Consider the following 8,616-nt stretch of genomic DNA (forward strand, 5'->3'; position numbering starts at 1 on the left):
TTCTTGCTTATCCACCTTACAAATGAAGACAGTAACTGTTCTCGAAAGAACACATACCATTGATGACAGTGCTGCTTCTCTAGAATAAAATATAATGAATTGAAACCCTCAGCTGCCGACAGGTGTTGTTGATATACCTCGATGAGGACAGCTGAAAATGTGTGCCCCGATCGGGACTCGAACCCGGGATCTCCTGCATACATTGCAGACGCTCTCTTCGTCTTGAGCCATCGAGTACACAGATGAATAGCGCCACTGCAGGGACTTATCCCTTGCACGCTGCTCGTGAGACCCACATTCCCAACTGTCCACAATCTACATACATAATGTACCTAATTTCCCCATCCACTCATTACTCGCGCACACTAAGGTGACGATTGCTGGCAACCTGAGTGCATTCGCGCAGACGAAGGCCAATGGCTGGGTAGTCTTTAACTATATATATGAAGAAAGTAACTGTGTCCTCGGTGGCTCAGATGGATAGAGCGTCTGCCATGTAAGCAGGAGATCCCGGGTTCGAGTCCCGGTCGGGGCACACATTTTCTTCTGTCCCCATCGAGGTATATCAACAACACCTGTCAGCAGCTGAGGGTTTCAATTAACTATCATTTATGCACCTTATAACCCAATCTCGCATCTTCCGACATATCTGTTTCGCCCCACTCCACGGGAAGCATTGCTTGAATGATGGGGAGGTTACCTCAGAAGCGGGGAGGTTAGATCAGCAATGAGACGTTGGCTCCGACGTCGACCAGTAGAGTGTTACCATGCAGCCATACAGGCGCACCCAGTAAGGTGGCGTAAGGCCGTCGCATTGAACGGAAATCATGTTGAGAAACAGGGTGTTGAAGCCAGAATAGTGGGGAATAATATGATGTATTGGAATCCTGAACAAAACCAACCTGGTTTCAGAAGAAAAAAATGTGTAGCATTACTTACTGAACCCCCTTGAAGTAGAGTTTTGAAATGATGCAGCAAAACAGTCACCATTCTCTACCTAGTTTTGTAACAGTTAATTTTTATTCTTCAGAAATCTGAAATATCCCATGTAATAGATTCAGGTGGACGCACTCCGTCTTCAGGCCACGAGTGGCGTACCGGGACCATTCGACCGCCGTGTCATCCTCAGCGGAGGATGCGAATAGGAGGGGCGTGGTGTCAGCACACCGCTCTCCCAGTCGTTATGATGGTATTCTTGACCGAAGCCGCTACTATTCGGTCGAGTGGCTTCTCAATCGGCATCACGAGGCTGAGTGCGCCCCGAAAAATGGCAAAAGCGCATGGCGGCCCGGATGGTCACCCATCCAAGTGCCGACCACGCCCGACAGCGCTTAACTTCGGTGATCTCACGGGAACCGGTGTATCCACTGCGGCAAGGCAGTTTCGGGTGGACGCAGAAAATTGAATTATTTTATTTCTCTTTCTACAGACACTTCGCGGTCGTCATGCAGTCGGGCAAGAAACAAAGTGCGAAGGTACAGGGATCATCGCAAACCAAACTCGCTGTCTTCGCGTGAAGTCATCTTCAGAGCTGTGAGCAGAGGTAACCAAGTCAGCTTAGCGTTTCTGGACTTTCGAAGGTTGTCCATTCAATGCCATAAGGGCATCTGGTGAGGAATAAACGTTACTATGGTTTACTTAACGGTTTCCTATTGGACTGACACAGCATTTTGTCCTAGTTGGATAGTTATCAACATGCGCTGAAGTGATATTCGTGTGTCGTACAGCTGGGTAGTACGGCTATTGTCGTTACACACAGACTTAGTGCATGCCTAATTCTCAGACTTTTCGCAGTTAATAATTTCTTCATAATGCGGAGCCACAGTCATAATATATTTCTTTAAAGTCAGTACCGCCATTAGACAATTGTTTATTTGCAGTGCTACGTTTACACTTACACGATCATGATTTCGGCTTCAAAGTGCCAATATCAAATTTTTTCTGAAACCATATTAGATAAAACATTGAAATACGTAACAAGTGATATAACCATATAATCCATATTTATAATGCTTACTTACAAGTGTTATAGAGTGCCTAAGATGGCCTAGTGTCATACTTAAAATTCACTATTAGAACATTGTGTAAGGGTCGATATTTCTGGTAAAGCCTACTGCTTTGTTTTGTCACTGAGTATGCCATCTTGACTGAATGACAGTTGGCTAAGTGTCAAATTGTCTTGGTCAAAGAAATTCCTTTTACAAGCAGTTGACTTCTTCTTTTAATCTTTGGACTCAGTGTCCGGTAGGACAGGAAAGGTTAGGAGCAATTTATTTTCTTTGGTAGTTGTTACATCTTTGCAGTAGCTGTTTATCTTAGTATACAATAAAGTTGTCTGCTCATAAACATAAATAGTAACAAATATTCGCTGCATCCATAAATATAACAGTCCAGCTACTCATTAATATTCTGCCCTTATTCCAAAGTAATGTTCTACCACATATAACAGGATTTACACGCCTGATGATACGTACATCATAAATATCGCCTCAAACCTCACTGTTTAATTAGTGAGTGAGAATAATAAGTAATTGTATTGTATTATATTAATTCTGAATTGAGGCAAAATTACACAACTTAGAGTTGAGCACATGTGCTAATTTCACGTACAAAGCTGTATATTTACCGACTAAAATGTACTTTAAACAACGTCAGTGAGCAGCAGGACTTTTATATTTATGGATGCAGCGAATATTTGTTAACGTTTATGTTTATGAGCGGACAACTTTATTGTATACTAAGATAAACCGCTACTGCAAAGATGTAACAACTACCAAAGAAAATAAATTGCTCCTAACCTTTCCTGTCCTACCGGACACTGAGTCCAAAGATTAAAAGAAAAAGTCACCTGCTTGCAAAACGAATTTCTTTGACCAAGACAATTTGACACTTAGCCAACTGTCATTCAGTCAAGATGGTATACTCAGTGACAAAACAAATCAGTAGGCTTTACCAGAAATAAGCATTATAAAGCATTATAAATATGGATTCTTAAATGGTTATATCACTTGTTAAGTATTTCACTGTTACTGTCTGATATACTTTCAGAAAACACTTGATAATGGCACTTTGAAGCCGAAATCATGATCGTGTAAGTGTAAATGTAGCACTGCAAATAAACAACAGTCTAATGGTGGTACTGTCTTTAAAGAAATTTTCGCAGTTACCTGCTGTGAAAATTCTAACAATATCCAATTAGCTCAGAGTGGTGGAAAGGTGAATAGCTCATATGATATAGAAATTCATAGAATGCACAAAACTTCAAAGCGTAGTATTCTCCGATTACATGAGTATTTGGTCACGTCTAAAGTCAGTCGCGTCGTATAAATGACTGGGAGTAATAACATGTAGTAGCAATCTGCGCATAACCGAACTGTAGCTGAAGCAAATGTCAGTCTCAGAATTATCAGTTGTGCCGGTACTGTAGCAAGATACACACATCTGATATATCTGACTTCATCCAAAAATGTTTCACCGCAGATGTAGTATCCTAAATGGGCTTTTACTTACTCTCCCTAAGATCGTAAATGAGAGACACTTTGTATTTGTGATACGTCACCACGTGCGCTGTGCGATGAGGGACTGTGTCACCTTGCCTGTTACCTGAGGAAACCGCTGGAATATCGTATCTGCCATGGATATTTGTGTCCATGGCAATAATGTAAGTGGAAAAGTTGTGATGTTACGTATGTTGGTTGGTTGGTAGGTTTGGGGAAGGAGACCAGACAGCGAGGTCATCGGTCTCATCGGATTAGGGAAGGACGGGGAAGGAAGTCGGCCGTGCCCTTTGAAAGGAACCATGCCGGCATTTGCCTGGAGCGATTTAGGGAAATCACTGAAAATCTAAATCAGGATGGCCGGACGCGGGATTGAACCGTCGTCCTCCCGAATGCGAGTCCAGTGTCTAACCACTGCGCCACCTCGCTCGGTTGTTACGTATGTGCGCAGGTGGTAGAGGACAGGATACTGGGGCGGGATACGTACAAGGTGTTTCCGTAAGAGCGTGCAAAAATTTAGCAGGACACAGAGGATGCTCCACTGAACAATTTGAGGCAGGCAACCTGGGGTCGGCGATGCCAGCTTAAGCAGATACGGAAGTAAAGTTGTCTACCGCTTTGTCTAGCATTACTGTGTTCCATATTATTTACAACTAACAACCGTAGAAGTTTACACGTGCTATGCTGTTTATTTACATGCACCTTTATTTACAGCAAGGAAACGAGGAGGACGAGCCTGCTTACCAGAAAGCAGATTTTGTTTACTTTACTTGTCCATAAGGTGGCTCTGTTGACTGGCTTTATGTTCTCCCATGCTGTGAATCAACGACAGACCGATTCGTTGCTCAGTGCTATTCAGAGAAGTACAGTACAGTACGATGGAGCAGTACCGGTACAGTATTTCCTGGTCGCTGGATTGAAAGGGGAGGTTCCATTCCGTGGCCTGTGAGGTCACCTGACCTGAATACCCTTGATTATTTCCTACGGGGAATATCTAATGTCACTCGCGTAGGAGACCCCAGTGGATACGGAGATGAAATCACTTGCCGGAATTGTAGCTCCCTCTGATGCGATTCGAAACACACCACGAATATTTGTCAGGGTGCGTCAGAATCTTGTTCGCCGATGTCGTAGTTGGATTGAGGTTTATGGTCGTCAGTATCAGCACATTTTGTAAGATACAGTACAAATGGCAAATTCATTGTGTCAGTGACGGTATTTGCAGTTAACTAATGTAAATAAAGAAGTACACAGTAATGTGATTTAATTCATATTATGTCCTTCAGCTGACTTCTCCGATCCCAGGTTCCCTACCTCAAATTGTTCAGTAGACCACTCTCTACGTCCTGTTAAGTTTTTACAGGCTCTTACGGAAACATCCAGTATACGCTATTTGATCCAAAGTATGCGAACGCCCATATGTAAAGCGTAACTGACCACTGGATGTCACGGAGAGGCGGACCCACCAGTATAAAAGGATGGAGGGTGTGTCGTGTTGTCAGCAGAGAAGCAGGAACAGCAGAATAGGGCGCTCAGGAGAACTCAGCGGTTTCGAAAAAAATGGTTCAAATGGCTCTGAGCACTATGGGACAACATCTGTGGTCATCAGTCCCCTAGAACTTAGAACTACTTAAACCTAACTAACCTAAGGACATCACACACATCCATGCCCGAGGCAGGATTCGAACCTGCGACCGTAGCAGTCGCGCGGCTCCGGACTGAGCGCCTAGAACCGCTAGACCACCGCGGCCGGCAATCAGCGGTTTCGATAGCGGGCTGGTCATTGGAAGCCACCTGAGTAGCAGGTCCATTAGGGGAATGTCAACCCTTCTAAAGCTGCCCAAGTCGACTGTGGGTGATGCCACTGTGGAGTGGAAGCGCTATGGAAAACCACGGCCAAACCAAGACCTCAGGTGATCCGTGACGGGGTCCGTCGTGCATTCCGGAGGGTGGTTGAAAAAAATTCATGAAACCAGCGGAAGGAATCACTTGTTGACTTCCAAAGTGGTACTAGCAGTCCAACTAACACAGTGACTGTGTGTAGCGAGTTAGGAAGAATGTGGTCCAACGGTCGAGCAGCTCATAAGCCACCCATTTCTGTAAAAGCTGAGCGATGCGTGAGGTGGTTTAAAGAGGGACGCCGTTGGACAGTAGGTGGCTGGAAACCAGTGATTGGGACTGACGAATCACGCCGCACCAAGGACGGTGGATGAGTTTGGTGAATGCCTGAAGACATTGTCTGCCTTTGTGTGTGATGTTGAGAGGCACCCACATGCCTTGCTCATACTGTGGCATCAAGCAGTCAGGCCTGCAAGATGAGTGGTCTGCCAAGCGAGTGGATTCATTCTTAATTTATCGAGTAACATGAACTCTCGTACTCACAATTTAAGTTACAAGTTATCCTCCTATATGATTAATACGCAACGGAATCACGCATCTGACTATCAATAATTTACAGAACTCTGACTGTACACTACGCATTGGCAATACCACATTTTCCTTTTTGTCTTTTATTTAACGGCTTTTGTCAACACGTGCCCACCTCACACATTATAAATTCGGGACATTATGACAACATACAATTCGAAGTAAAAGTCCACCAATCTTTTTCTTTTCACTATTTTATTTATTCCGATAAATTCTCTAACCTAAACACACAAATTCTACAACCTACAACAATAACACATGAGAAATTCCACCCAGTGGGCCTGGCTTTACAATGGTGAATCTCTATATTATGGTCTCGTAATTATTTTTAACGCTACAGTGCACTTTATGGATAGGATGGTGGATCTTTTATTATACCTCACACTTCGACTCTCACAATCACTAAACTTTCCTCCAGACCGAGTGGTACTGAAGGAACAAGCATAACCCACCAATCTTTTGAAACTACCTCGCTACTCTCCCATGCAAACCACACATACCCAAATTACATGACGTACACCACACTACAACATGAAATACTACACAGAGAATGGTCACAACATTGTCACTTTCAGCTTTCCCACTTCAATCAATATTTATCCCAGTTTCACACGTCACTGCCCCACTTCATAATTCTACTTTCCTACTATGAACTCTGGAGATATTTGCATGTCTTCCTGTGCTATGCAAGCCAAGTGGCGTTGCTGGATAGACGGCCGACTCACCTTGCTTCTCTCTCAGAGTTTGAATCTAGCGTCACACGGAATCATATTACATAAAGTAATTTTAAGAACGTATTCATCACACACGCGAGTCCTCAACTGATACCATGGACGAGTACTTCTCTTTGTCTTTTGTCTCATACACAGTTTGAGACTCACACAGTACTCACCACTTGGAAGTACTCGTCTCTAATTTCAAGTCCTGCACACGCCATTTCTTAAATATTTCAACTTATGGTACACACGCCATTTATTAAATATTTCAACTTATTGTACACACGCTAGTAATTCAGCTTAACTTAAGCACACGGAAGTATTTCAACTTATTGCTACACGTGGTTTCATTGTGACCGTTGTTCACTTCCGAAGATTACTACAATCCCATTAATATTACCTGCCTGGCATTTAATATCCCCCCCCCCCCACGAAAGTTCCTGAAATAGAGAAATTATTATTTCAAACTACTCTTAAATATTCCACATGCATTCCATGTCTCCACTCTTTCGTCATTACTGAGCACAACTAAAACAGGTCTTAACAGCACAAGATCCAGCGGCAGAGTGCTGAAACATGGCCGTTCTTTTAAGTTCTCTCCCACCTCTGTCGAAGTGGGGGGAGCACCTTCTTACCGTATTGAACAGCCACATTTCAGGCGCTCAAAGCTCTTGTAAATTTCATCTCTTTGGTCCCACCAAAGGTGGCCAAAGGATCGACTCAAAGATGATCATATATTCACATTCACCATCTGCGGTTAGCAGACGACCATACATTCATTCATTTCACAGATCTCACCAAACTGGATGTAGGGATTTACTTTGTGGGAGTGCACATGTGATCAATTAAATAAATAAATTGTCATTCTTTCCCACGCTGGTATCCGGCTTCGCTGTATTAATTGAAATTGAGTTATTTTACAAAAAAAAATGTGTTCTTCTGACAAAAATAACGAAGTATGTTGTACCTACACTCCTGGAAACTGAAATAAGAACACCGTGAATTCATTGTCCCAGGAAGGGGAAACTTTATTGACACATTCCTGGGGTCAGATACATCACATGATCACACTGACAGAACCACAGGCATATACACAGGCAACAGAGCATGCACAATGTCGGCACTAGTACAGTGTATATCCACCTTTCGCGGCAATGCAGGCTGCTATTCTCCCATGGAGACGATCGTAGAGATGCTGGATGTAGTCCTGTGGAACGGCTTGCCATGCCATTTCCACCTGGCGCCTCAGTTGGACCAGCGTTCGTGCTGGACGTGCAGACCGCGTGAGACGACGCTTCATCCAGTCCCAAACATGCTCAATGGGGGACAGATCCGGAGATCTTGCTGGCCAGGGTAGTTGACTTATGCCTTCTAGAGCACGTTGGGTGGCACGGGATACATGCGGACGTGCATTGTCCTGTTGGAACAGCAAGTTCCCTTGCCGGTCTAGGAATGGTAGAACGATGGGTTCGATGACGGTTTGGATGTACCGTGCACTATTCAGTGTCCCCTCGACGATCACCAGTGGTGTACGGCCAGTGTAGGAGATCGCTCCCCACACCATGATGCCGGGTGTTGGCCCTGTGTGCCTCGGTCGTATGCAGTCCTGATTGTGGCGCTCACCTGCACGGCGCCAAACACGCATACGACCATCATTGGCACCAAGGCAGAAGCGACTCTCATCGCTGAAGACGACACGTCTCCATTCGTCCCTCCATTCACGCCTGTCGCGACACCACTGGAGGCGGGCTGCACGATGTTGGGGCGTGAGCGGAAGACGGCCTAACGGTGTGCGGGCCCGTAGCCCAGCTTCATGGAGACGGTTGCGAATGGTCCTCGCCGATACCCCAGGAGCAACAGTGTCCCTAATTTGCTGGGAAGTGGCGGTGCGGTCCCCTACGGCACTGCGTAGGATCCTACGGTCTTGGCGTGCATCCGTGCGTCGCTGCGGTCCGGTCCCAGGTCGACGGGCACGT

At 44.9% G+C, this 8,616-nt stretch overlaps 1 non-coding gene across 1 annotated transcript; it reads left to right on the top strand.

The window, feature by feature from the left end:
* The first annotated feature begins 461 nt into the window (after positions 1 to 461).
* Positions 462 to 535, top strand: Trnat-ugu (transfer RNA threonine (anticodon UGU)). Its single transcript has one exon. It is a non-coding gene; the product is annotated as a tRNA-Thr (tRNA).
* Positions 536 to 8,616: the final 8,081 nt, after the last annotated feature.

Source organism: Schistocerca serialis, chromosome 10 (genome assembly GCF_023864345.2).
Source record: "Schistocerca serialis cubense isolate TAMUIC-IGC-003099 chromosome 10, iqSchSeri2.2, whole genome shotgun sequence".
Taxonomy (NCBI): domain Eukaryota; kingdom Metazoa; phylum Arthropoda; class Insecta; order Orthoptera; family Acrididae; genus Schistocerca; species Schistocerca serialis.